Here is a 27,729-nt window from a genome sequence, read left to right on the forward strand (position 1 = left end):
CATTCTAGCGTTTTAGCGCCTCTTATCACTCAAATATTATCTTCCTCTCGTTCAAATCCTATCTGCTCACTATGAAACTTTATTCTGCTTTTTCATTATTCTTCGCGTACCCACGGTTATATGCCAACGTTGCCATTTACCATTCATATTGTGGGATTTCATGCCATTCCCGGTCTTTTAGATCCGCTTTTAATGAACCGGAAGTCACCATCCTCAATTTCAAAATGACATCGGAATACGATATTCGACTTTCGCTGGTACGACACCTGCAACCAATACCCAAATCGTATGGGTTTTCATATTTTTTTGTCATTCAATACTATTATCAGCAAACCGGAAGTCGAAACATGATTATATTCTATATTCTTATAACTACGTTCATCTATTGTTGGCAAAACATAGATGAAGGTTCGTTTGTATGTTTAGACACAGAACTGAAAATACAACATTAAAGTTCAAAATTCGGAAACAGCAATAAAATCGGGTGTTGCGACATCACAAAAGTATTTGACTGGCAACAAACCTATCTAACGATCAAATATTCTCCAACTGATGATTCTTGTAAGAAAGTTGCTCAATTTTACTATAACATTGTTTAACACGTTGACTGCCAACTACGAGATAACTCGTAGATTGCGATCTTTTTAAGGACGCCAACTACGAGTTATCTCGTCCTATGTTTACTTACTATTTTTATGAAAAAAGCAACAAAAAATTGTTTTTTTATGATACCTATGTACTAGAATTTGAGTTTTTAATAATATAATGTGATAAAATCAAATTGCCATTTTTGGCCAGATTTCTGAAAATTGCCTTGGCAGTCAACGAGTTAATTTTGTGTGATTTATACATGAAAAAGTAAAAAGAAGTGTTTGTAGTGAGTCAAACTGTTGTCACATCACGCTGGAATGGATTGTATCCTTTGCGTGACGTGACAACAACTTCTGGGGACAGTTGTTCCACCTCTATTTGTGGACCGATCTTAACCAAATTTTGTGGGTTGTTGACCCTCATTGTTTTCTCAGAGAAACCCAAGTATAAAAATGTTTGAACTAACTCCATCTGATAAACTGAAAAGAATTGTAGGGGGTTGTATCTAGGACACGACCGCATATTTTCGACGTAGAACTACGCAATTATATTATGCAATCCACTTGTTTACCACTTCAAATATTATTTTAGAATGCATCGAAATTTTTGTAATAGATTATGTTCTTCGTTACAAATAAATTTAATGAACGTCCTTTAACGTTTGATATGATGCTTAAGACTACCAAAATATGTGAACGGAAGAATTGTCAAACGATCATTGTATTTTACATTTCCCTCTGAAATTATTGCACATCTCATGTTTACGTAGTTCTCGAACTGCGAAAATTCATTCTCCTCTAGTATCTGAAATGACGATTTTCCCAGGCTTCTCAGTTCAAAAGTACGTTTTAGGGAAACAAATTCCAGTCTGCACAACGACAAGCGAGTACAAATGTATTTAACACCAAAAAATACCCCCGACTTGCATGTATTTGCAGAGCGGATTTCCACAGGTACATCAATTTTGAAGTCTGTGTTGAGGAAACCGTAAATCGGGCCAATCATAACTTAGCAGTTTACAGTTATTCAATTATTCATCTCATGAAAAAAAAACATTTTATTAATTCTATTCTAATATTGATGCAAACATCTTCCCGATCTGTTGAGAAATGTTCGAGTAGGAAGCTCATCCAGTTTTCATGAATTTAAACCGTTTAGAGATTAGCGAATTGTAATGTATGTAATGTATGTATGTAAATAATGTAATGTAAGCAAATCTTAGAGAATTTCCGATTCGATTGGTATGCAAATGATGAGAATTCATTCACAGTGAAAATAGTTATTAACGTTAACTTTATTTCATAAAAAGTTGATGGGTTTGAGCCTAGCGGCACGGACGGGATCTTGACATAGGACTGTGATTGTGGTAGTAATTGCATTTGAATTGAGTTTTATCATTGTTCTGTATTTGTATTTTTTTTTGTATTATATTTGTATTAGTATTGTTCTGTATCTGTATTTTTCACTTTTTTGATATTTCAAATGGAAGCCCCGAATAATATGCGTCAGTATATTTTTTCGAACCATTAAATCAGCAGACAGTTAAATTCATTATTTGCATTTTTACATAACCAAATATCATGCTCGATATAATGACATCCTGAACCACAATTCCAAAAATTTTTAGTAGCAAGACCTACACGATAAAACGTGAGTTGAGCACGGATTGATTGAACAACAACCTGAACTTCAATCTAATAAAATCTCTATCAACGTTTAACCTTTTGAGCCAGGCTCTCGTAAAAACTTTGGAGAGTATAGAATGAACTCATCCAATATCACCTTCAAGATCATTCCTAGATAATCCCTCCATTAATTTTGACAACTGATAAATACCTATTATCGGCAAATCGATAATAATTCATAATACGCATCTAATCACATTGTGAGCTAACGCCGAATTGTAGGCAAAAAGATTGCTCGTTGCGTTGCGTTGCGTTGTGGGTTGCAAGTGGCTAGTGAAATCGAAAATCATACCCATTTTAATTGTCAAATTGTTAACTTTTTTTACTATATACACTGTTCATGTCTTAAGCAAAAAAAAAATCTGGATAAATTTCCTGTCTAATGGTATATAACAGAACATATGTCGCAATAACGATTCTGAGTAATATGCGTTTGAAAACTCTCAATGAATCGTTACATTTTTCGTAGAGTTACCCCCCTATATAGAAATCAAAGACATAGTCCTATGTCAAAACGTGACCAGTTTTCTAATTTGGCACCCTTCCTGAAAGAAGTAGTTCTACGTCAAAATGGTCTATTTTTGTGACGCGACAACGCTTTAAAAGACCTGTTTTTCAAATCTTTGTTTCTCACAAATTACAAAATGAAACCTGGGTCTACCAACGGCTCTTCAGACAAGTACTTTATTATCCATCCAATGATATATGGACATTGAAGTTTGGTTAAGCAAATACAGAGATATCTCAAGAAACATAAAAATAGTGAAAACTTAAATGTTATAAATATAATTATGTAGTTTTTTAAACTCGCCTCTCTCGAAGGTTGTTGCATAAAATCAAATTCGTTTCAAAGAATTTATGATATAACTAGTGCTAATTCAAATAGAGTTTTAAATTTTCTCGTAAAACTAGATTTGAAATTTGGTTCTCTGGTGCATAACCTAATGAAATGGGTCTTTTGGCATTTATATAATTCAATAGATATAATGAATGAAAAAACTTCAGAAAATTATTTATTCAGTTTTATTGGTCATTTAATTCAGCCGCCTCATTCATTCTCGGTCTTTCAGGCCTATGCGCGAGTATAGGAATGTTAAGGGAAAAAGAAAGAAAAATTATTCGTCAGCTGGTCGAATGAATTTTCGTGTCTTCAAAACAGGATTTTTTCTATTCAATCGGTCACACAAAGGTCCGGTGAAATTCTAGCCTGACTTAGCAAGCTGCCCTCACAGCCGAGATGTCTTCAAATGGTATTATTAGAACAAGATCGATTTCATTGAAAAAACTATCAATCCACCAAATTGTACGGATTTTCGTCCATCGAGAGATATAGGACAATAATGAAAGACAAATTGAATAAATGTGGCAGAAACTTAAAAAAACAGTTAAAATGGAGAAGTGGCAAGATGGCAAATGCGGTTACTAGCAGTACTATGCAGGAAATGATGGGTGGTATCGAACGAATATTCATCTGAACAGCCGACGAATAATTTTCATGTATTTTTCTCTTTATGTTCTTTAAAAACCTACAAAATTATAACTGAAACTGAATAAAACTTTACTTATGAAGTAAGTAAAGGAAATTTGGAAAATCGAAACTTTGTTTTCGATGCCGATGATTTAAAAATGCATGAAACATCGAGATCTGGTGTTATCTCGAAAAAAAATTTGGCCGAAAATCGACATTTTGGGACTGAGAGGCAATGAAGGTATGGAAAAAAAATTTATCGAATTTAAAGCATCGACCATATACATTTTGTTTATTGGTCCAAAAAAATGATCTGTGCAAAGTTTCAGCTCAATCGCACATGATTTAGGGGTGCCTCAAAGCACTCAAAGTTTTGATTTTCAATTAGCTAGTTTTTTTTGGAAAAATGTTATGTTCGCAAAAAAAATTGGATATTGCTTAATTGATTGTATATGTTTTTTATAGTTTACATGGTTTCGGGACCAAGGGCGCTATATCGGTATCGATACCTGTAAATGACGTTAAAATGAAGTCTATAACCTAACGAATGTCAGGGTCTTGAATATTAAATTGTTTATAACATTAAAGTTCAGTAAATTCACATTTAAAAATGAAGTGTTCGCAATTTGAATCATGCGTAGAAACTTGATTCATATTCCGAACACTAATTTTAATGAAGATTTCTGTATAAAATATCATTTTATTTCATCCATTTATTGTAGGTTCTTACCGTTTCTAGCACTTAACATGAAAACAACAAAATAGTTGAAAAAACTACAAAAACTGAACAATTAACGATGCTTGTTTTTTTATGAAATTTGCTAACCCAAACATTTTATCGTTGCTTTTGATTGTCACTTTTTTGCAAATGCTTGATATTATAAATTATAGGTTGCATCGATACAGGTATCGATAAAATGAAGCCTATAACCCAAAGAATGTTGAGGCTTTCATTATTCAATTATTTATAACATTAAAGTTCAGTAAATTTACATTTAAAATGAAGTGTTTGGAATTTGAATTATGCGTCGAAACTTGATTCTAATTCCGAACACTACATCAATACTTATTTTAATGAGTATTTATGCATAAAATATCATTGTTTTCATTCATTTACTGTAGATTCATACCTTCATTTTCATGAAAAAAGACAAACGAAATAATTGAAACAAGTACAAAAATTGAAAAATGAATGCTTGCTTATTACTAAATTTGCTAACGCTAACATTTTATCTTTGGTTTTGACTGTCATTTTTTTTTTGCAAATTTTTAATATTATAAATTAAAGACTGTATCGATACCTGTGAATGATTTGAAAATCTAGCCTATACCCCAAAGAATGTCTGGGCCTTTATTATTCAATTATTTATAACATTGAAGTATAGTAAATTTATATTTAAAAATGAAGTGTTCGGAATATGAGACAAAACGGTAAATTACTTTCGGGTTTGAGTTTCTAATGCATAAAAATAGAAACAAATTCTTATTTCACACAGCCACCGAGCAGTATTGATTCTTTTGGACTTATTTTCAACTTTAAATATGAAGATGTTTTGAATTACAGAGGCTTCAGAATGAATAGAATTATGCGTCTCAGTCGTTTTAAAATTTTTTAAACTGCCTTATTAAAGACAACGAGATGTAGATTTTCGAGTTCGGATTATGTTTGTGATAATTTTGTATTCTCCTAGAACAGAATGGTCGTTGAGAATACACTGAATCAATAATTGAATTTTATTTCCACAGTTCAGAATAATGGTGGGATTGTGATTTTCAAATGCAGATAAAGTTATAAGAGTAATAAGAGTTGCGTTTATTGTGACATTTGACAAAAATACCCATTTTTGGTGATAACTATATGAATGCCCAACTTAATTCATTTGTAAATAATTGTTTTGTAACTTTTTTATTATTCATTTCAAGAAAAAAGTTGAAATTTTAGTGGATATTATATGTACAGTAGGGTAAAAATGGTGATTTTCGAAAATTTTGCTTGAATTTTCATCAGGAATTGTTTATATCGATATTATGGCGAAATTATAAAACACTAACTAACCCGGCAACTTCGTCCCGCCCAAAATTTGTTTTTTGTTATCAATACCTTCAAACATTCACGTTTTCTTACTATGAGCAAGTTTGTGGGTCCAATCGCAGAACTGTTCATTGATTGATCTTCTAATCGACCCCGTTGAATTTACCTTTTATTATGAAATTCCTAGTATTTCTAACAAAACTCATCATTATAATATCAGATTATTTTCAGACACAATTCTTCTTCAAGATTTTTCAACCACTTGCAAATAACATGTTTCTCCGTTACATGGAATATATGTTTTATACAGAAAATATGATAGAAGGATTTTTTTCATCAAATATGATCGTCTATCCCTTCTAAGAGATCTTGATTATATTTTGTTTTCATGTGAGAAAAGTTTTTTTCTGACTTGAGGGGATGAATCAAAAATTAAATTCTTCTTTTAAATTCGAAAAACGATAAATATGGGCATGAAAAAATTAATGAATTTTTTTTTGATTCGATTATATAGAGTGAAAAGAAATCCGAGACTTTAAAAAATTGAGTCCGCCCTGTAATTAAAAAAAAATCATTTGGAAGTCTTGTATACATTGTTGCTTAAGAATTTGTTCTACTGCAACTTAAGTAAAGAAGTGTTGATGGCTACATTTTCTCATTTCGTTGCTGTGGTGTAGTTATTTCATGTACATTAACTATGTATTGGTGCATTTTTGCACAATATTTTTGCAAGTTAGTATTGATTTTATCTGCTTGTTTTCATATTGTTGTCGTCTTTAATCATGAACATAATCATAAATCATCGTCTTTAATCATAAACATAATTATAATCATCAACAGGAATCATATCAATAAGTTAATCAATTATATATTCGCCGCAGTTCATTTTCTCCGCCAATTCACGACTGACTTGGCAACCGTTCTTCTTAAAAAAATTCAAAAATGGTTTGAGACGTTCTTCATCGAATTCAGAAGGGGCGTGTCATCGACGTCAATGACGCCATTTTTGAACTTTGCAAACCATTTCCGTGCTGTAGACCTTCTTCATACACGTCGCAAATGACCCGGGCTGCTTCGGCAGCTTTTTGACCTCGATGAAAAGCATAGAGGAGGTGTTGAAAATAAAAAAAATATTTCAAACAACAACTTTTTCACGTTTTCACGTCAATAAGAGCTAAAACTTTGTCAAATACATCATACCGCTATCTTGACTTTGAACAAAATTGGGATCAGTTGTAATTTTTTTCAAAGAAAACATGAAAAAGTTGTTGTTAGAAAATGGACGATATATGGACGGCTTGTTGGAAATTATGAGGGCCACACGCATTTTTTTTTTGAGAATTTAAAAGAAATACGTTTAATACAAAAATGAATTTTAATTTTTAAAATAATTTTTTCAGCGAAGTTTTTTTAAAAAAATGGCATTTTTTAAGAAAATTTGAATAATTTCTTACTTTTAATTCTTTGACCAGAATTTTTTAGGTATTATAGTTTAGAGCAATATTTGAGTTATATTTGTTTTTGTAAAAAATCAAGATTGTTTTTGTGCTTTTCATGAAGTAGTCTTATTTTTTTTAATATTTCGAGTATGCAAAGTTGCTTAAAAGACCCATGTGCTTACACTCATAACGTTTCACTGCTATCTGAGATGGTACTGCCTATGCAGATACTATTTAGACTACTTAGGAGTGGGGAGTTCGGATTTTGAATGATAAATAAACAAACGAATTTGTGTATTTTGATTCCAAAAAAGCTTACCCAGAGCCTCGCTTCAGGTCTGCGGAATCATTGGTTCGGATTCCGGGTTAGAAATTTTAGCCAACAATTATCTTTTCTTATTGAGTAAGGAGGATTTCTTAAAAAGGTTCACAAGATCGAGCAGGTGACGGACAAACTTCTGCTCCTAGTTCGGAGTATATACGGAAGTTTCGATCCCAGCCTGCGTGAGTATCAATCGAAGATGTTTACTTCTCAAAACAACTGTTTGCTTTCATAAAATATTCACATATAAAATCGAGAATCACAAGATTACTGGAATGTTTGGGAACGGTCAGGCCAGCGGCGTAAAATTGCGTGATAGTAGCACTACATTATATAACAAACATAACCAAGAGTAACAAGGTAATTGCTTGTCTGGAAGATACGCTGCGTTTCACAAATATAGTACTCCATTAAACTCCATTAAACTCCATTTTTCTGCGTTTCCAGAGATAAGTAAAACGTCGGATGAATTAACTATAGAACCAGATGGAAAAACTCTCACTCCTTCACAAAAATAACGTCAATTTCACATGAATTACAATAAGTTTCTAATTCGTAGGTCATATTAAATTCTCAATCAGTTCAAATAGCCCATTCGGGGTGGTTTCGACCAAGATGCGCCATGTTGTAATGTGTAGCTAGTTCTGCACAGAGGATACTGCTCGTTTGAGCTCTTCAAATCACTCATACTGCTTGTAAGCTGCATCTACTTTTCGTACGATCAATCCTCATAAGTTCTTGATAGGGTTTTGATCTGGTAAAAAAGCTGACAGGATCTAAAGCCCCTATTCATTAAACCATGCCATGACCTTTCCGATTTATGGATTGATGTTAAATTACTTAATTTTCTAGATTCTGAAGTATTTCCTTGCACTTCTGACTGTTCATTCGCGTTGATGGTAAGCTATCTAAACCAGGTCTTTTTGAGAAAATTCTCCCCAAACCATAAAAATACCATCTACGAAGCTGCGGGTCCGCAAGCCAATGTGGAAGATAATCCCATGGGTTTCACTTTTTTAGGAGAACTTCTCTGATAAAAAGAAATTCAACTTGAATAGAATTTTATCATACTGGGAGGATTTACGGAACGTGTCATGTAATTTTTCAACTCGTAACTTTGCAGGCGGCAGTGATGGTTTGGTTTGTATATTATATTTTCAAAAATGCCTGAATCAGGTAGCTTTTCATCAACCCGAATGCACAGTTAAAAGTGCAATGAAGTACTTTAGAATCATTTACTCCTGTTTTTGCATCAAAAACAATGTGATAATTGGGTAATTCGACAACAATGCATAAATCCTGAGGGTCATGCGTGGTTTAATGAATAAGGGCTTCAGATTCTGGATTGGTCGGCTTGTTTACCAGATCAAACCCTGCCAAGAACTTATGAGGATTGATCGCACGAAAAGTAGATGCAGCTTACAAGCATTATGAGTGATTTGAAGAGCTCAAACGAGCAGTATCCTCTGTGCAGAACTAGCTACACATTACAACATGGCGCATCTTGATCGAAACCACCCCGAATGGGCTATTCAAACTGATTGAGAACTAAATATGAACTACGAACTACAAACTTATTGTAATTCATGTGTAATTGACGTTGTTTTTGTGAAGGAGTGAGAGCTTTTCCATCTGGTTCTGTAGTTTTGAAACACTGGAATTTTAGTTTTTTGTATGTTTCGTGCCTGAACACAACAATAAAGTCTAAATGGCCAGTCTTATAAATGAAGATAGCTATGATACTCTACCCTGTATACTCCAATTCATCCGACGTTTTACTTATCTCTGGAAACTAAGAAAAATGGAGTGGTTCTATAGTTGTGAAACGCATTGTAGCTATTGTCACCGAAGTAAAATTTGAAATGCTCACAAGCCTCTCCAACCACGGGGTCATGGAAAACAAAGTCCACTGCAGTAATGGAATAAACCGGCTCTTATACTTTGTATCAAATCAAACGAATGAAAGAAGAGCTTGGTTGCAATGTATCATCAAACTTCATCACTCGTCAACGTCAATATTTTACAAACTCAGAAAATACCTTCGAACCGATTGCGGCTCAATCGATATGGAAATTCAATGCAAACAAATTGTTAACAAACTAGCTAGAACAATACCCTAATTAATCTGTAGATATTAAGTATTGCCCAAGGTCTCAACTGTAGTGTCGACGTAGGTACCACCGCCATCGTGTGATCGGGGTTAGGTGCGAAATGATGTCTATTATAGAAAGAGGGTAATTTGACCAGCACAAGCTAATTTGAAAGATTCAATCATGACGAGATGAGGTGAGAAGAGCACCCGAAAATCTAAACATGGTCTCCAGTGAAGGGAAACAAGCAAAACAAGTGAACGGATATCCAAATAAGAGGATTACTGGAGACGAAATTGGCGCGGCGCTTGTTTGTGTAAGCAGAAGCATAGTAAATTATATCCATTAGGGTTAGCCGGTTGAAGTAGGAAAATGACATGTAAGACTGATGAGTTCTAAACAATCGAAATCTACTCGAAAAAATCTTACAATTTCAGTTGCTTCACGGTAAACTGACACTCGTGAAATTCTCCTGCAATCATAATGTTATATGGATTTATATCCACAGTAAAATTAAAATTCCCACGCTTTGATGCGCGTGAAGTGTTGACAATTTGTCACGGTACTTAATAATTAACATTTAAATCAATCCCAATTAACTCTGTGATCTTACTTATCACTGATTGGTGTCAAGATCGATGAAATACTTGGATAATAAATACATTCATTCCATTACCCTTCTCATCTTTCCAATCAAGTGTTTTGATGAGTACGGAATGATCGCGGTAAAATAACATAAACATTTTTCATCCAACTTTTTATGTGGGCGCCTTTGGCAGCGGGCCGATTGACAGAAATAATCGCTCCAAAACGGCCAATAAAGCCATCTTCGCGTTTAGGCGATGCGTCCCCAAAACTCGATTGCTATCATCAACGAAAAAGTAACGATTCTTGGTCAATGGTGAAGGGATTCGGCTAATCGAAAGTGACGGTTTGCGAATTTCGACTGCTCAAACCATACCACTCTGATATTCCTTCTGTGATGGAATCTATGGCACTGTTGCGGTGTTCCTCTACGGATGGTGCACTTTTGGCATTATTGCCGCCAATATGATTGTCCTCACTGGAACTGCAAACAGAGTTCATTTTCATTATTTCTGCAACCGCAAAACGGACGGTGACACCATCATACATCCCATAAACCGCTCGCAACGATAAACGATACAATCGGCAGATGAAGCCTCAAATTTGTAGAAGACTCGTGACTTCCATCGAGATACCGTGCATCGACAGCTGATCGGGCGGAATAGCTAACGACAATGTTTGAGCAGTTTTAGTCGTTAACAAACGTGAGAGTTAGTCATGAGATCTGTCACGATTATGAATCAAGTTAAATCATTCGGAGCATCCTTGATAGAACAAAAATGTGATTAACCGGAACTTAGTAAAACGGGTATTCTAGGTAGGGTGGAAGGTAACTCCCTCGCGTATTTATGTTGTTTCGCTACCATGGTGTAACATAGATAATCCTGCTGTTGGCATTTATCATTTCTTTTATCATTATCAAGTCTAATATTTGTGTTCAGGTTTATGCAACTAGAAACTGATTAATTTCTCCTTCGTAAAATCCGTTACGTCATTTGAATAGCCAAAACCGTATCAATCGGGAATAAATAAATGTAAATTATTTTAATAAGTGTACAATGTGTGAATTAAGCCTTAGAAATATTTGAAGAACCTTATTTTTTGACGTAGAACTACGTCTTACATTAAGGGTGCCAAATCAGAAAACAGGTCAAGTTTTTATGAAATAAAGTTAACGTTAATAACTATTTTTGCCGCGATAGGATTTTGGATATTTACATACCAAACGAATCGGAAATTCCCTAAGATTTGTTTGATATGTTATACATTTCAATCCCAACGAAGGGGAAATCGTAAGATGTAAAGTCTCCGTGAACAAAGGACACATTCCTCGTGAGGACACACTTGTTAGTTGGCAGCGCATGTGGAGTGAAGATGAGTTCGGTCGTTGGTTACACACGATTATCCCTAAGGTCTCGACGAGTGCATGGTTCAAGGGATTGAATGTAGGTCGTGATTTCATTCGCGTGATATCTCGGCTTATGTCCAATCACTACAACCTAAACGCGCATCTCTATCGCATTGGGCTCGCAGCAAACAATCTTTGTGATTGTGGCGATGGCTACCACGACATCGAGCATGTTGTCTGGTCGTGTATCCGGTTCCATGCTGCTCGCTCTCAGCTCTCTAGAGCACTGAGAGCAAACGGCAGACAATCGGATATCCCCGTCCGGGATATCTTAGGTAGCCGGGATCCTGATCTTCTGCTTCATCTATACCTGTTCCTCAAAAACGCCGATGTCAACGTTTAATGATGTTTCCTTCGTTGTGTCCCCGTTTCATATCCCTCCTATCCGATCGATAAACTTTTACTTAGTCGCGGCAATACATACACACACTATTTACAGATGCACGGGCCGAAGGTTGTGCAGTCCACTGATCATTCAACAAGAGCCAAATGTTGTACCGCTCATGACAACTCTACACGAGCTGATGATTGCGCCGGCTAGTGACCATTCTATCCTGGATTCCTCGAGTCGAGAAAGACGCACCACGCTAGATATGGGGTACAGACTAGGGAGCGTTGCTGATTAATGGTCAGCTGCATCCCAATAGGAAGTAGCCCGTGTCGGGCACACGTACAGAGCATCGAAGACTGCAACATACCAATTATGAGAACACTTGTAATACTAACCTCGAGCCAACCGCGAGTAATCGGTTACATATTACTAACATAGTTGTAAGACAAAAATTGTCAAAATATTGGACTCCCGGCCCCGTCAGGCTAACGCCACATGTGCCTTAATAAAAAATATATTTTGGGAAAAAAAAAAGGAAAAGAAGAAGTACGAAGGGGAATATTTGCCTAGAGTATAAACAGTGCATCTCGTTGAGGTAAACTTTCATTCTTCGTGAGGAAAACGACTGCACAACATCGTTGCTTCTTCCTTGTTTTGCGCCATCACATGTCTTCGTTTCGAATTGAGCTGTGGACGCGGCCAAATTACTCACTCGCTGATGTTTCTGGCATTGTAATCATTGCATCAAACTGATGCCATTGCATTAAACTTCTGAGCTACACAATTGTGTGGGTAATCATCATGCTAGGCTATCGTCAGCTTACCAAGAAAATAAATGTTCTGGAATTTTGTCAGTGATTTGGTTTCGCATCACGCTAGGAAAAAAAATCTCTCCACAAAGGATGACAGCTAAGATAATCTAGACTAGCAATATCAACAGAAAGGTCTTCTGTTGAGAAGAGTGCAAAACACAGATAAGTGCGTGTATATTTAGTTGCTTCAAGCCATCGTATATGGATATTTGTATGCGTATGTGCGTGCTTCATAATCCGTGCGTAAAAATAATGCATCTTCGCTACGCTGAAACCCCATTTGCTCCCGTGTGCATTGACCCTCTAACGACGCAACAATCGCTTATTTTTTATGCTTTTATTGACGATAAATATAAATATAAACAAGGAGGGGAGATAGCGGGAGGGAGATATTTACCCTAGAATATTGAAAATGAATCTCTGCTGAGGCAAATATTCAGCCTTTCTTCAAGCAGTTAACATTGTTTGTTTCCTGTCATGAATGTATTGAACTGACGCTATGGTGAAGCAGGTGTTAAAGTTGTGCACCAACAAATTATTTGGGGAATACCAAGTTATTCAATAAGTTCTTCTTCTTCTTGAATGACATGACGTTCCCTGTGAAACTTTTGCCGTCTCAACGTATGCATTAACTAGCGTCATTCATTAATACTTAGTTGAGATTTCTTAAGCCAAATAACACGCCTTCAATGCATTCCGAGGGGCCAGCTCTAGAATACGCGTGACCTCAGTGCAAGTCGAAGAAAATTTCTCTGAAGAAAAATCCCCCGGCCAGAACGGGAATCGAATCCGAACACCCGGCATGATAATGTGAGACGCTAACCACTCGGCCACGGGTGCACATTCAATAAGTTATATTAAGTTATTGATTTATTTGGGCTCGCTTGCCAGTCGCAAAACTGCTTTCAACTAGGATTGCATTTGCGCTAATCTTGATCATAATGAAGCAGTGCTACTCTTTTCTTGGTTGTTGAGATTAACAGATAGAAAATATTTCGATTATTTAGTCACCAAGAAAGTAAATGTCGTTCTGAAATTTTGTATGTGATTTAGTTTCGCTTGCCAGTAGCAAAACTTTCTCCACTAAGGATGCGCTTATCTCGAGCATGTATTGCCATTTCTGCCATACAAATGAAACATAAATTTCTGCATTACTCGGAAATTAGTCAAGCAAACGAGAGCAAAGTTGGCATGTGAAGGTTTCAGGGTGCAATAAATGTTTTTTTATGGCAGTAAGACACTCCTCTCCCCTCTCTAAGGGGGGGGGGGGCTGCCATACTAATGAAACACATATTTCTGCATCACTCGAGAATTAATCAAGAATTAATCAAATTTGGGATATGAGGGTTTTTGGGTATGAGAAATGTTTCTATGATGGTATGACACCTCTCCTTCCTCTGGAATGTAGAGGAGGTTCCATAAAAATAATACACACATTTCAACCAAACATGACAATTGAAAATTTTCGGAAAACTTTGAAAAAAATGGAAAAATTTTAAAAATTCAATTCGCATATGTTCTACAATTACATATTGACAAGCGTTATTAGTTCATTTGATGTTTGCGCTAATGAAATTGATCTTCTTGTGATAAAACACACTCCTATATCGTCTTTCATCTATATATATAAATTAAAATGGATCGCCGAATGTGTTGATAAGAGCAAAACTCTAGAAAGGAATTTTCAGATTTAGGGCTGTCTTTATTCTATCATATTTTCTGTATCAAACATTTATTCCATGTAACGGAGAAACATGTTATTTGCAAGTGGTTAAAAAATCTTGAACGAGAATTGTGTCTGAAAATAATCTGATTTCATAATGACGAGTTTTGGTAGAAATACTAGGAATTTTATAGTAAAAGGTAATTTTAAAGGGTAGATTAAAAGATCAATCAATGAATATTTTTGCGATTGAACCCATTAACGTGCGCTTAAAAAGAAAACGTGGATGTGACAACGAAAAATAAATTTTCGGCGAAACGAAGTTTGCCGGGTCAGCTAGTTACTTATATTTTGGAATTGCCAGCGTATTAATTTATTCTAGGTGACTGGCAACTAGGCCACACTTCATGTCCTTCATAATCGGAGTACAAATATGTTCATTTAAAATCGATTGGACAGTGTATCTGATAAACGGTAGCCTTCGTAAAACAATGAGTTTGTTTTTTGAAATACAAGTCATCCGGAAATTCATAACTCTGAGGTCACTTGCTTACCTTGTATTATATCTTCCATAAATTATGATATTCTGTGAGTAATTGTATCTTTGAGTGAGTATATTGTATGCTGACCAGTCGGTCACCCATTGAGAGCATTGAGAACATTGAATACCGTTGTTCACATTTCAATAACAAGCGTCATCTGTTTGCAAAGAACAACACAGATGGACAATTGCCAAAATGCGGAGCAATCAATGATATGTAGATCATCGTTTTACTTTCAACGGACAGAAATCGTTTTTAACATAGGACTACGTCTTTGATGTCTATATAGGGCGGGGGCGTAACTCTACGGAAAATGTAACGACTCATTGAAAGATTTCAAACGCATATTACTCAAAATCGTTATTGAGATATATGTTATGTTACCACTAGACAGGAAATTTATCCAGTTTTTTTTTTGCTTGAAATACGAACAGAAAAATAACAATTTGACGATTGAAATGGGTATGTATTTTCGATCTTACTAACCACTTGCTTCTCTTCCATTCATAATCGAATGCAATAATATTAATGAGATTATAAAAAAAATATTTGTTGTAATAAATATCTAAATAAAGTGGAAGTAGATGACGTCATCGATTCAACGAAGAGTAAGCTTCATGCTACTAATAGGAAAGAAGCAGCGATCTCTGGAAAGCTCAACTTGTACATCCTAAACCATCTGACCGTACACCCGAAACATTTATCAGTTATAGCCAGTGTTGCCACACTTACAGATTCATTTGGAAAGGTACAGATATTTTCGTTTATGTGTGTAGTGATTACAATGATTACTTTATGTGTGTAGGTGTAGTGGAAAAAAATACCCAGGAAAAAAAATTAAAATTCGACTTTTTTTCAGTTTTTTTCAAGATTGTGTGGAATAACACAATTTTTTGCAAACCAATTCAACAGCAAATCCAAATAACCTTATAAACCAGGTTCCTAGAGCGTTTCTGTAGGACCTTTCCATACAGAGATATTTCAGTTTGAATGAAAAATTATCCCTTCATCTATGATGATGAACAATTCAATAAACAACCATCGCACCGCAAATCGAAAGCCAGTTTTTAAAAATTACATTGAATTCTGCACAAAGATATTTTGTTACATGGGCGAAAAAAATATTTATTTTTTTTGCATCGATTTAAAAAAAGTGGCCAAAACATGATTTTTATAGTGCTTTACAAAATCCGCTGTAATTCTGCAAATATTGCAATTAGTTCTAATGTTTGCAGGCAAATTTTAAGCCTAATGTATTCCCTAAACATCTGTGAACGTTTCATATTGAAAGTTACGAATCGTTCATTTTGAGAGTCGGGTAGCATTTTGTACTTTTAGTACGATTTGCAATCAAATGCTCCTCCAATTTACTCCAAACCTCGAAAAATCGGCAAAAAACGGCTAAACAGCTCAATCGGACATGATTTAGGGGTGCTCCAAATCGCTCAAAGTTTTGATTTTTTGATCCACGAAATATTTCCAAGGGGGGAGTAAAAGAAATTGGAAAATCGAAATGTTTTTTCGATTCCAAAGGACTTAAAAATACATGAAACGTCGAGATCTGGTGTTATCTCGCAAAGAAAATTTTTGGCCGAAAATCGACTTTTTGGGACATAGCCTGAGTGGCCGAAAAACAAAACTTTGAGTGCTTTGAGGCACTCCTAAATCATGTCCGATTGAGCTGAAATTTATCACAGGTGACCTATAAACAAAATGTACATGGTCGGTTCTTTAAATTCGATAATTTTTTTTTCATACCTTCATTGCCTCTCAGGCTAAGTCCCAAAAAATCGTCCGAAAAATCTTTTTCCAAGGTTTGTTTCCACCTTCACCTTAAGTAGTATAGTTGTATAGGTAAAACCACGTGTAAAAATGGGGTAATAGTGTCTGTGAGAGAAGAGCAATTTGTTTCGTTTGTTTTGATCTTTGTACGTAAATATATCAATTCACTTATCTGACTGTGTGGCGCTTCACTGGCACGAGTCTCAGAATGCATTTGAAAAAAATAACAATTCAATACTGAAGTTAAATGTATGAACAATTGCAAATATATATATATATATATATATATATATATATATATATATATATATATATATATATATCTATATATATATATATATATATATATATATATATATATATATATATATATATATATATATATATCTATATATAGAAGTTGTATTTGCATATGAAGTAAAATTTTGAGCGTAACATGAGCGAATTTATAACGCAAGCGAATTGGGGCTCTTTCGTTGTTTTTACGCACACGCTCAATATTTTACTTGGTTGATCGTATTGTTTTGACATACTCACGTTGGAGAGCCTTAAACCTTCTCTTCGTTGGGCGAGGCATTTTGATTGAATGTAATACTTGTTCCGAGCTATGCAATACAATTTTCTTAACCAATGTTCAAGTTGCTAAAACTTACATTATAGACCCATTAAACGTAAAAATAATAATTGTATTGATATCAACACAATTTTATTCTATTGATTTTCAGGACATGATTCAGGAATAACATTTTATTGAGTGATTTTTATAGCTCTTTCGATGATGTTTTCTGGCATCAGTGTCAAAAAAATAACGATGCTTTCACCAATACAAACTAAACCATTGCGGTAAATTGAAATCGGAAAATTCAACTTTCAGATCACTAGCTCAAGTTTTCCGACGTTTTTCACTATATAGTGCGAAGGCAGACAAAGATTTCATATCTTGTGATCAATCGATTAGAGTTTGGTTGATATTACATGATGGGAAGTGTGCGAAAACGATCATTTTCTCCACACTTTTTCGCAAAATTATTGATTTTCGGGCGAGAGGTGAGGGAGGATGATTAATTAAATGAGCGCCATTGTGGCAGCCATTTGTGGCTAGCTTCCACCTTCACCTTAGAAGATCCCGTGTGGAAAGAAACTCTACTCTATACACCTCCTTCACCTGTCTTAAGAAAGGTAATCCACTCTCGCTTGCCGGTAACGGTGTTGCTTCGAAGACTACCAATCAAGAAGTGATGTGGTCATAGAATTTATTTTTTTTTGTTATTTTTTAAATATTTTTGACGTAGGACTAATTCTTACATTATAGGTGCCAAATCATAAAACAGTTCACCTTTTTATGAAATAAAGTTAACGTAATAACTATTTTTGCTGCGAACGGATTTTCACGATTTGCATACCAATCGAATCGAATAGTGTATATGGTTTAAATTGATGAAACCCATTCCAATTTCCCCATACATTTACTCTGTCCATTTGTATGCTTTCCCGAACAGAGCTGTCAATAACGGGCAACTTATGCTGCCGCTAGAATAGAAACAACGAAGGGGGATAGCGAGAAGAGAATATTTGAGAAGTAAACTCCACCTTTGCATAGTAAGTAGGCTGTTGCTAGCGTATAAGTATTGCATCTCCTCTGAGAAAAATTCTCAGAATATTTCTGTGCCTGAAACAACAAAGGTCGCTTATTCTGCTCGTTTTGTGTTTTATGTTTCCCCTCGAGCTGTGAACACTAGCGAATATTTCGCTTGGAGTGCATCTGGCACTGCAATTAACACAACCATCCGAGCCATGGAAAAGCAGGGGGAAAAGAGAAGAGTGCAAATGATTGGAAGTCGCTTCTAGTCATCAGTGTTTGGCTTTGTGTGTGTTGCTTGTTTTCGTTGCGCGAAACTTAGAACTTGTTCATTTCCTGTACATGTGAATAGCACACCTTCGATCTTTTAGTTGCCATTCGTATTTGCTCTCGTGCGCATCGGCTCTGTTCTGAGGCAACAAGTTCCTAGCTTTGTTGACGGTTTTGACCGAGATTCGAAAAACGATTTTTCATAAACGGTCATTCTCGCGATATTTCATTTTCATTGTGTGCATCTATTAGACGCGTGTTTGATGCGTGTTGAATGGCAATGCACGGAAGATGCCTTGCATTAAAAACTCAGTGCAATGCATGCATTGATATAAAGAAACAAATTGCGACTTATGACCAATTAGTGTATTGTTCTCGCAAAGGTAAGAAAGAATCGTTGCTTCTTGAAATGATTCTACAAAACCACGTAAGCCATTACACTTTTTTCAGGGTCCCCGGAACTTTTTACTAAAGAGTTATTTATGAAATTTCAACGTATTCGCAAAAAATATACGAAATGATAAACCAACAATTAAAAAAAAAAGATTGCGTAGTCCTACGTCCTAAGCGGTCGTGTCTCGAATATAACCCCTCGGATTTTTTAAAAATATTTTTAATGTAATACACTAAATTACGATCTTTACAGTCAACAAATGGACCGTTTGAAGTTAGTGTTTGACCAGAAACGCCCAAAATCGGCCAACAGAGGAGGTGTTTTGTTACATCAGGACAACGCAAAGCCTCACAACCCCGGGGGCTTGATTGGGATATTTTAATGCATCCATCATATAGACCAGACCTCGCTCCAAGCGATTACCATATTGTGATAAGTAATTGGGATTAAGAAAAAAATGTCAAAATCTATTGCTAGAGTTTTTTTTTAAATAAGGCCAAGACTTCTATAAGAGAGGCATTATGAAGCTACCTTTAGAATGGCAACAAATTTTACAACAAAACGGTGCATAAAGGGTGTGTCACATCAAATTGCATCACGGAAAAAAACATGTAGAAATTCGCCCAGTAGACCGATCCTTTTGAAAATTTTAGACAGTAAAATAAAAACTAATCAACAACTTTTGGCATTTTCTTTTTATTCATACTTCGAGCCCAAGCCCGTATGCTCGCACCTTCCTCTTTACCCCGTCCATAAGGTTCTGTACAACGTCAGGTTGTAGTTTTTTTTGAACAAAAATCCATTTTCTCTTGAAGTCCGCCTCCGATTTGACAACTTTTGGGTTCTTTCGGAGGGCCTGCTTCATAATCGCCCAGTATTTCTCTATTGGGTGAAGCTCCGGCGTGTTGGGCGGGTTCATTTCCTTTGGCACGATGGTGACCCCGTTGGCTTCGTACCACTCCAACACGTCTTTTGAATAGTGGCACGAAGCGAGATCCGGTCAGAAGATGGTCGGGCCCTCGTGCTGCTTAAATAGTGGTAGTGAGCGCTTCTGTAGGCACTCCTTAAGGTAAACCTGCCCGTTTACCGTGCCGGTCATCACGAAGAGGGCGCTCCGCTTTCCGCAAGAGCAGATCGCTTGCCACACCATGTACTTTTTGGCAAACTTGGATAGTTTCTGCTTGCGAATCTCCTCCGGAACGCTGAATTTGTCCTCTGCGGAGAAGAACAACAGACCCGGCAGCTGACGAAAGTCCGCTTTGACGTAGGTTTCGTCGTCCATTACCAGGCAATGCGGCTTCGTCAGCATTTCGGTGTACAGCTTCCGGGCTCGCGTCTTCCCCACCATGTTTTGCCTTTCGTCGCGGTTAGGAGCCTTCTGAACCTTGTATGTAAGCAGGCCCTCCCGCTGCTTGGTCCGCTGGACGAATAAACTTGACAAATTCAGCTTATTGGCGACATCCCGGACCGAACTTCTCGGATCACGTCTAAACTGCTTAACTACGCGCTTGTGATCTTTTTCACTGACGGAGCATCCATTTTTGCCGTTCTTCAGCCTTCCGGTCGATGGTTAGGTTCTCGAAGTATCGTTTTAGTACTCTGCTGACCGTGGATTGGACGATTCCCAGCATCTTACCGATGTCCCGATGTGACAACTCCGGATTCTCGAAATGAGTGCACAGGATTAATTCACGACGCTCTTTTTCGTTCGACGACATTTTTCCAAATTTACGAAAAATTGACAGTGAAGCATGGCCAACGTGATCTATACACTCTTATCTGATTATAAGCGAAAGCTGAAGATATAATTCCTAAAAATTAAATTTCTACAGCGTTTTTTCCGTGATGCAATTTGATGTGACACACCCTTTATTTGACCTAAAGATTCCGCTTAAAAGCTTCCACGACGAGATTGTGATCCTGATCACTAATAGAACATCTATTCTGACCACATTCCTCCTCCCGTTCGATGCTCAGAGTTTCGTAGTAACGTTAAATCACATGACTCACCGTTGACTGCACGATTCAGTGTTGTTTCCGATGGCCCGATGAGAAAGTTGAGGATTTCCAGGTGCTTACGCAAAATCAATTCGCGACGTTGCTTTTCGGATGATGCCGTTTTTTCTAATTTTCGAAAAACTGGAAGCGATAAAAATACGGTATAAACAATACACTCTAAATTACTTTTACCCAAATCTTCTAGAGAAAATACCCAATGGGTAATTTGCGTGATTTCGTTTTTTCGTGATGCAACTTGAAGTGGGACACCCTTTGCCTACATAGAATATAATATAGAATAAAGAATATAGAGTTCTGTGATAGCGATATTCTATTTTTGTGAATCAAAGTAAAGCACACATACAACCCTAGCTGTTTTGCTACGTGAGACAGATGAATGAGTATTCACTGAACTTCTTTGCGTTAGCCGGATAATTTACAAGCGAAATTAAGGTTATTATTTTGATTTTCCAACAAGACTCCCCCAATTTACTTAAATATTCTGTACGCATGGCCTTCCCTACACCTTTGCAGGTCCGTTCTGTAGCAATGATTGATCTAGCAATTGCCATTCGTAGCGATTGTAATTACCTTGATAATTATATTCTCGTTCAAAAATGCGGCCACTGATCCTTTTGGCTAAATAGATCAGCAATTATCCGCAGCAGCCACGTCATTCGATAGGTGATTTTGACATTACACTTACCTCCGTTCAGTTCCCGTCAGTTCAAGGGTACACCATGAACATCTGTCTCCTTTGCTTCTATTAGTAATACATATTTGCATCCGGCTCTATGTTTCAATCGCGTTCCTTGCTCTCGTTTCGAACCAAGCAAGAAGCAATATATACTCGGCCAGAGAAGGCGAATGGTGGAACGCTTGAGACGCTCCATTAAGGTTGCTTCAGTTCCAGTCTAAATCACGTGCCATAAATTTACTCATCACATGTTTGCATGAATTATATATCAAGGATTCCCTGCGCTGACTGATTAATACTGCCGCAGATGCCAGTAGTGGAAGCTGACACCTTTCACCCTAGGCAAAGCGTCAGCATGCCACTAAGCAGCAATGGACACGACGTGTGCACGAGGATTACTCAAAGGAACGATCAGAATGAGACAGGCAGACTATTTTTGGATACAACCAATCCCATCGCCGGCGTTAGCAATACCGATTCCAAAGTGCATGAAAATCCAAGTAGCTATCACCTCTGTCAAATAATGTATACCTCAAAGTCCGCCCGCGTGCCCTCCGGTGCTGCTGCTCCGACTAGAGGTGCCGACAATAGTGCACCATCACAGATCGCGCAGCTTCTCTCGATGTGGACATGAAAATTATAGACTCGGTCTAGTTCAATCAAATGATAGTTATATTGTGAAAATGCGCGGATTATCCGTTTAGCGCTCATCCATAAGCGCGCAACCGTGATGCGCCTCATGCAGTTTCAGCCATTGAAACAACTTATGTACAATGCTACCTGTTGCAGCATAGATTCATGGCTTTCAACATTTGCGTATCTTCTTCAGTAGGACAACTAAATAAGACAAACATTCTACTGCGCATCCGAGCCTTTCTTGTCATTAAAAGTAATTTTGAATTATCAAAAAATGAGCGGTTCACATTGACCATACCATTTCAGACTTCCAGACGAAATTTTTTTGGCGTTTCAATATCAGACAATTTATTTAGTATATTCCAACAATCACAAATGATCGTTCTCTGACATAAGACAATCGTTTAAATGGGCAACGATTGTAGTTTCGTTACCGAGAGGGCTTCTCTACTGGCACACAAAAAAAATCTCTATAATTATTCCAGTGGTCAACGAATCTATCACGAACTCCGACTAAATTCCTCAACATAACCAATTTCAATAATAAAGTCGCCTTGAATTACGTTCTCCTTTCGGTACACATTGTTCACTACCAGCATGATGCGCTCATCGCGATGATGCGTTCAATCTCTTCAATCTCCTAGCTGACGGTGGACAGGCGCGATGTTTTCTTATGTTCCAGACCTGTCACTAAGATGCGGCGTGCCAAATCGCTTGAAGTTCAAAGGTTATCTAGATTTCGCTGCAAAAATGGAGACTTTCGAAAAATCGCTTCGATACCGTTGCCCCCTAGTCAGGCACTATCACTAAAATTAACCATAAGTCTTCTCGTAATTTTTAAATTAGTCTTCAAATGAATGCATTTGGGTATTCTTGACGTACAGATGCTTCCATTCGGATGTGATGAAACATGTTCACTTAATGCTACATGTTCAGGTCATCATGCGAAGTCTCGTCGCGACAATCTAATTTTCGATTGCTGTGGAATTCCATCCGCGCGCGGTGCAGTACTCCGCGAAAGGTGTTATTGACTCATCTTCTCACCACGTAGGTTTTTATAAATATCGTTTGATGGTTTGCTGGTCGGCGTGGAGTTCCAACAGTAATTAAATAAATCACATCACGTTGTTAGTCCGATCGGTACCCGCAGACTGTCTGTGCACTTAAAAACATTATCATCATAGTTACTAGTGTTCGGCGTTCATCCGAATACTCTAGAATATGGTACTGGCTGGAGAACCACGGGAACCAGACCCAGCTTGGTTCTGAAAGTGTAGTGTTTGCGAGTGAATAAAAATTATTAGTTCGAATGCAGGTTGTTGGGAGCCGCTGATCTTTTTTTCAATTTTTCCCATCTATCTGTTTCAGACATCATTAACTGCATTTATCACTGGAAGTGGGAGGAATCATTTAGAAACTCATCATCACGTCGTGGCTTGAATTATTATGCTATTAGAATTCAGGAAATTGTAGGTATTATTATGTTCTTTTGTTGGGATGTAATTTGATTTGGCTATTTCAACGGACAGCACTTGGAAGGCGTTTATTAATCAACGGAAAAATTGAATCCAAAGAAGAGCATTTAAGAATAAAGTTTATACGGGGCAACGTGTTTTTTGTTCAACTAACTACATATTTCGGTTCCGCGAGGACGGGTGAAAAGTATAATATACAATTCATGTTTATTGGAGTTTTTGTGGCTTACCTTAATTATCAGCGAAATGTGCTGCGTATTTGTGTTTGAGCATTTTTTTTAGATTTATGATTTTGTAATCAACCATTGGTAATTTTGGTTCAACTCATAGCCGAACAGCAACGCTTTCTGTTGTTTCAATAGTTATTGAACGCAAGAGAAGAGCCAATTTGAATGATTGATTAACCCTAGTGGGCTGTGTTAATCGAACCCTGTAAAAATCTCGCTTATTCAGAAATATCACCAACCTAACCAAAAGTTCAATTAACTTCTATAAAGTACTTTTTGTCACAAAATTTGCAGATTCATTGAAGTTTATAACAGTTGTTTTTTTTCTGATCATCTGTCGTTTTGATACCTGCAGGGTACAAATTATAAGAAACGATTTTTTTTATCCCATTAATTTATTTGTTAGGCTCATTAGCATTTTAGCTGTAACAGAGCCGGGTTTTAATCGTGTACATGTACACATGTTTATGTTTCTATAAACTGTAAATTACACAGTAGTTAGTAGTAGCCATTTAAATTACACAGTAGTTAGTAGTAGCCATTTAGGCGTTAAGTTTTCTGTTCCATTACATTATGGTATATTACACAGTAGTAGCCATTTCGGCGTAAGGGTACTCTTTCTGTTCTTCCATTGTTCAGCAGACCGGACAGCGGAGACAGTTGATATTGATCATTGTTGGGTTATTTATAGAACAGCAACCCGATGTTTCTTGCAGAGCGGAGCAGTTGTATGGATGAATCGATCTAATTTCGACTGTGGATCGATCTCCATCGCTGATGATGTTTGCGTGGACGTAGTTATTCTATGACAACACAAAGATGGTCAATTGAGGGCCCTGAGTTTGAACTCACGACCGATCGCTTAGTAAGCGAACGCGTAACCAAGTGGCTACGAAGACCCCCTTAATAAGAAACGATGTACTATCATATTTTCGTGTCACAAAATCGATCGATTTACGCCTGAACACTTATTTCCACGACGAATGTATCGAGGGAAACAGTCGGTATAAACTTCCACGCTGTGATCTTTTTCATAAATTCAGCAAGCAATCGTTACTGCCTCTTCGAGATTTCGACGTTCCCCACTTAAGTGCTTACGATGATAACTTCAACAACTGAAAAATATTTACATAAAATATTGCATGAAAAATTACCATTCCTATTGAATAAGAAGGCTTTCATGTATGTTATGAATCACAGATTTCCACACAATCATGTTAAAGGGCTTGGCCGGGTATGGAAGTAAAATGTGGTCCCAAACCAAACCATCAGTTCTATGGAAAATATTATAAACCGCAATAAAAAGAAATTTCGACTATTTTTTGAACCCCTATGAGGTTCAACAAAGGATCTATGGTAAAAAACGTACTTTTCAATTTTTTGCACGCCATTATCGATAGCTCCGAGATAAAAATTTGAAAAAAAAAATACTAAAAGTACAACGTTGGCCTTGCGTCATTTACCTTGGCGCAATCCATGTAATCTTCCTGCCTATCCGGATCGATGCAAACTTCTAAACCTGGACACCCTTGAGAGAATATTACAAAATGTTTTCGTATCAAAGCTGTTGAATGGGGAAATTCATTCTCCACAGCTACTCTCACTATTGAGCAATTCCAAATGAAATCGACAAATGACAAAACATGAGTATTTTTTGATTCGAATGGAAGTTTGTATTCCGTTTTGGTTGAAGGAAATATGAGTTTTCCACAGCAATTGGGATTTTTTTGACTCAAGCGTAACTTTTGAAAAGGGAGAATCGATTTTAGTAGGAGAAATTTTTGATAATTTATATCTCAAAAACTATGAGTCGTACCGAAATGGTGTCTTTGAACGAGTTATAGAGTATTGATGTCTAAACATGAAAAAATATACACTGAGAAAAAAAATGAGTACTCTTTTTTTATCCACAAAAAAAAACCTTTAATTTGCAATATCCAAAATACATATTTTTTTTATTTTTTTTTTATTTTCTCATATAAAATAGAAGTCATGTACAAAATTTAAAAAATGGGTCCAAGATGGTAAAACTATTTTTGACAAACTTTGTGGAACATCGAATTTTTATGAATTTTCGAAACTTCGAATTTTTGTATGTTAACAATCATTTTTAGCCACAAATTATGATTTCTGATGTGATTTAAAATTAAAAAGCTCATTATAAATCTCCTTCTAAATACAGCCATTCTCGAGATATTTTGAAACACATTTCTAATTTATTGTCTTTTTTATAGTAAATATTCCCTTCTAATATGTTTGTCGTGTTATACCGTCATGTTGATGAAATTTTATGAATTTGCTTATAATTTTCAACAACTTTTCCAAATACATCATTATGGTAAAAATATATGTTTAGGAGTTAGATTGAAAATCATTTGAACACATGTGGGTTAATATAAAACGTAGCGATATTAAAAAATGTTTCTTTTTTATCTTAATACAAACTTTTAACATGTTATACATGTTGCGCCAACAGAACACACATTAATAAAAGGAAAGAATATAATTCTCTACAATTTGGTCAAATAATTCCTATATTTATCGGAGTTTAAGAGATACTAATAATAATACTAGAATTTTTAGCATTTATTTTTTATCAACATTTATTTTTATCAACTAACAATTTTGTTGTATAAAATTTAATTTTTTCATTATTTTCTTATATTTCTAGACACCTTATGATAACTTGCTGCATTGTCGTTAGAGTACAACTTTGCTGTTACTTCAGTCTCGAATACAGGTACAAAAGAATGATACTTTTGGGTACCCGGAATTTGTTTGGTGTTATCATACATGCTACTCAACTCTTCCACACCCTGATCATATTCTTCTTGTGACATATATGAAAATGACAATTTTGTAAGATAGTCTTCTTTTCGCTTGCTGGCCCAGTCAAATAACGTTTTTGCACTCGTAATCGGATGTTCATGCTGCCTAGTCAAACTAGCTCTTGTTGCCATCCGTTTTAATGTACCACCAATTGCATCACAAGGTCCTTTGCCGTGTGATGTTGCAAAAAAAAAAATGCCATTCAGCGTCAATGTCGTATTTCGATTTAAACTGACATAAACTCGTAAAATGTTTCCTATTTTTATACTGGGATGCAGCACCATCCGACATGAATTTTATTATTTTTACCTGCATTTGTTGTTTCAAAAATGTTACCAATTTAGAAATAAATACTTGCACAGCTATTGTGTCATGACTTAAAACTTCAGATATAATTACAAAGCTTGAATTTGCCAGAGAACCTGTTTCATCTCTATAATAAACAACGAATGGATGGATTGTTGCTTGATCATTGTTCCAGTGATGACTTTGAACTTCATCTTGAAGCACAAATGAATAATTTTCGGAAAAATCGTAAATCACAACAACCTCATTTTCTTGCAAATTAGCTTTTATATTGTTAAGAAATATGGACTGTTGTGTTTTAATGTAATCATGAGTAAGTAATTTTTCTATTTTTTCGCAAAAATACGATACAAATTCTTCCACCGGTTTTACAAGAGTTTCTATGTCGCATCGATCAGTAGAAATCCATTGTGCATAAGTGATTTCAATTAAATTGCGTTCCTGAAGCTCATCTAGAAACCAGTTTCCAAACTCGTGCATTGTTGGGCATTTTTTACATTCACGAAGGTAACAGTATTCTGATCTATTTGATATGTTACATAGTATTTTTTCCATATATTCTTTGCAT

Source organism: Toxorhynchites rutilus, chromosome 3, assembly GCF_029784135.1.
Source record: "Toxorhynchites rutilus septentrionalis strain SRP chromosome 3, ASM2978413v1, whole genome shotgun sequence".
Lineage (NCBI taxonomy): Eukaryota > Metazoa > Arthropoda > Insecta > Diptera > Culicidae > Toxorhynchites > Toxorhynchites rutilus.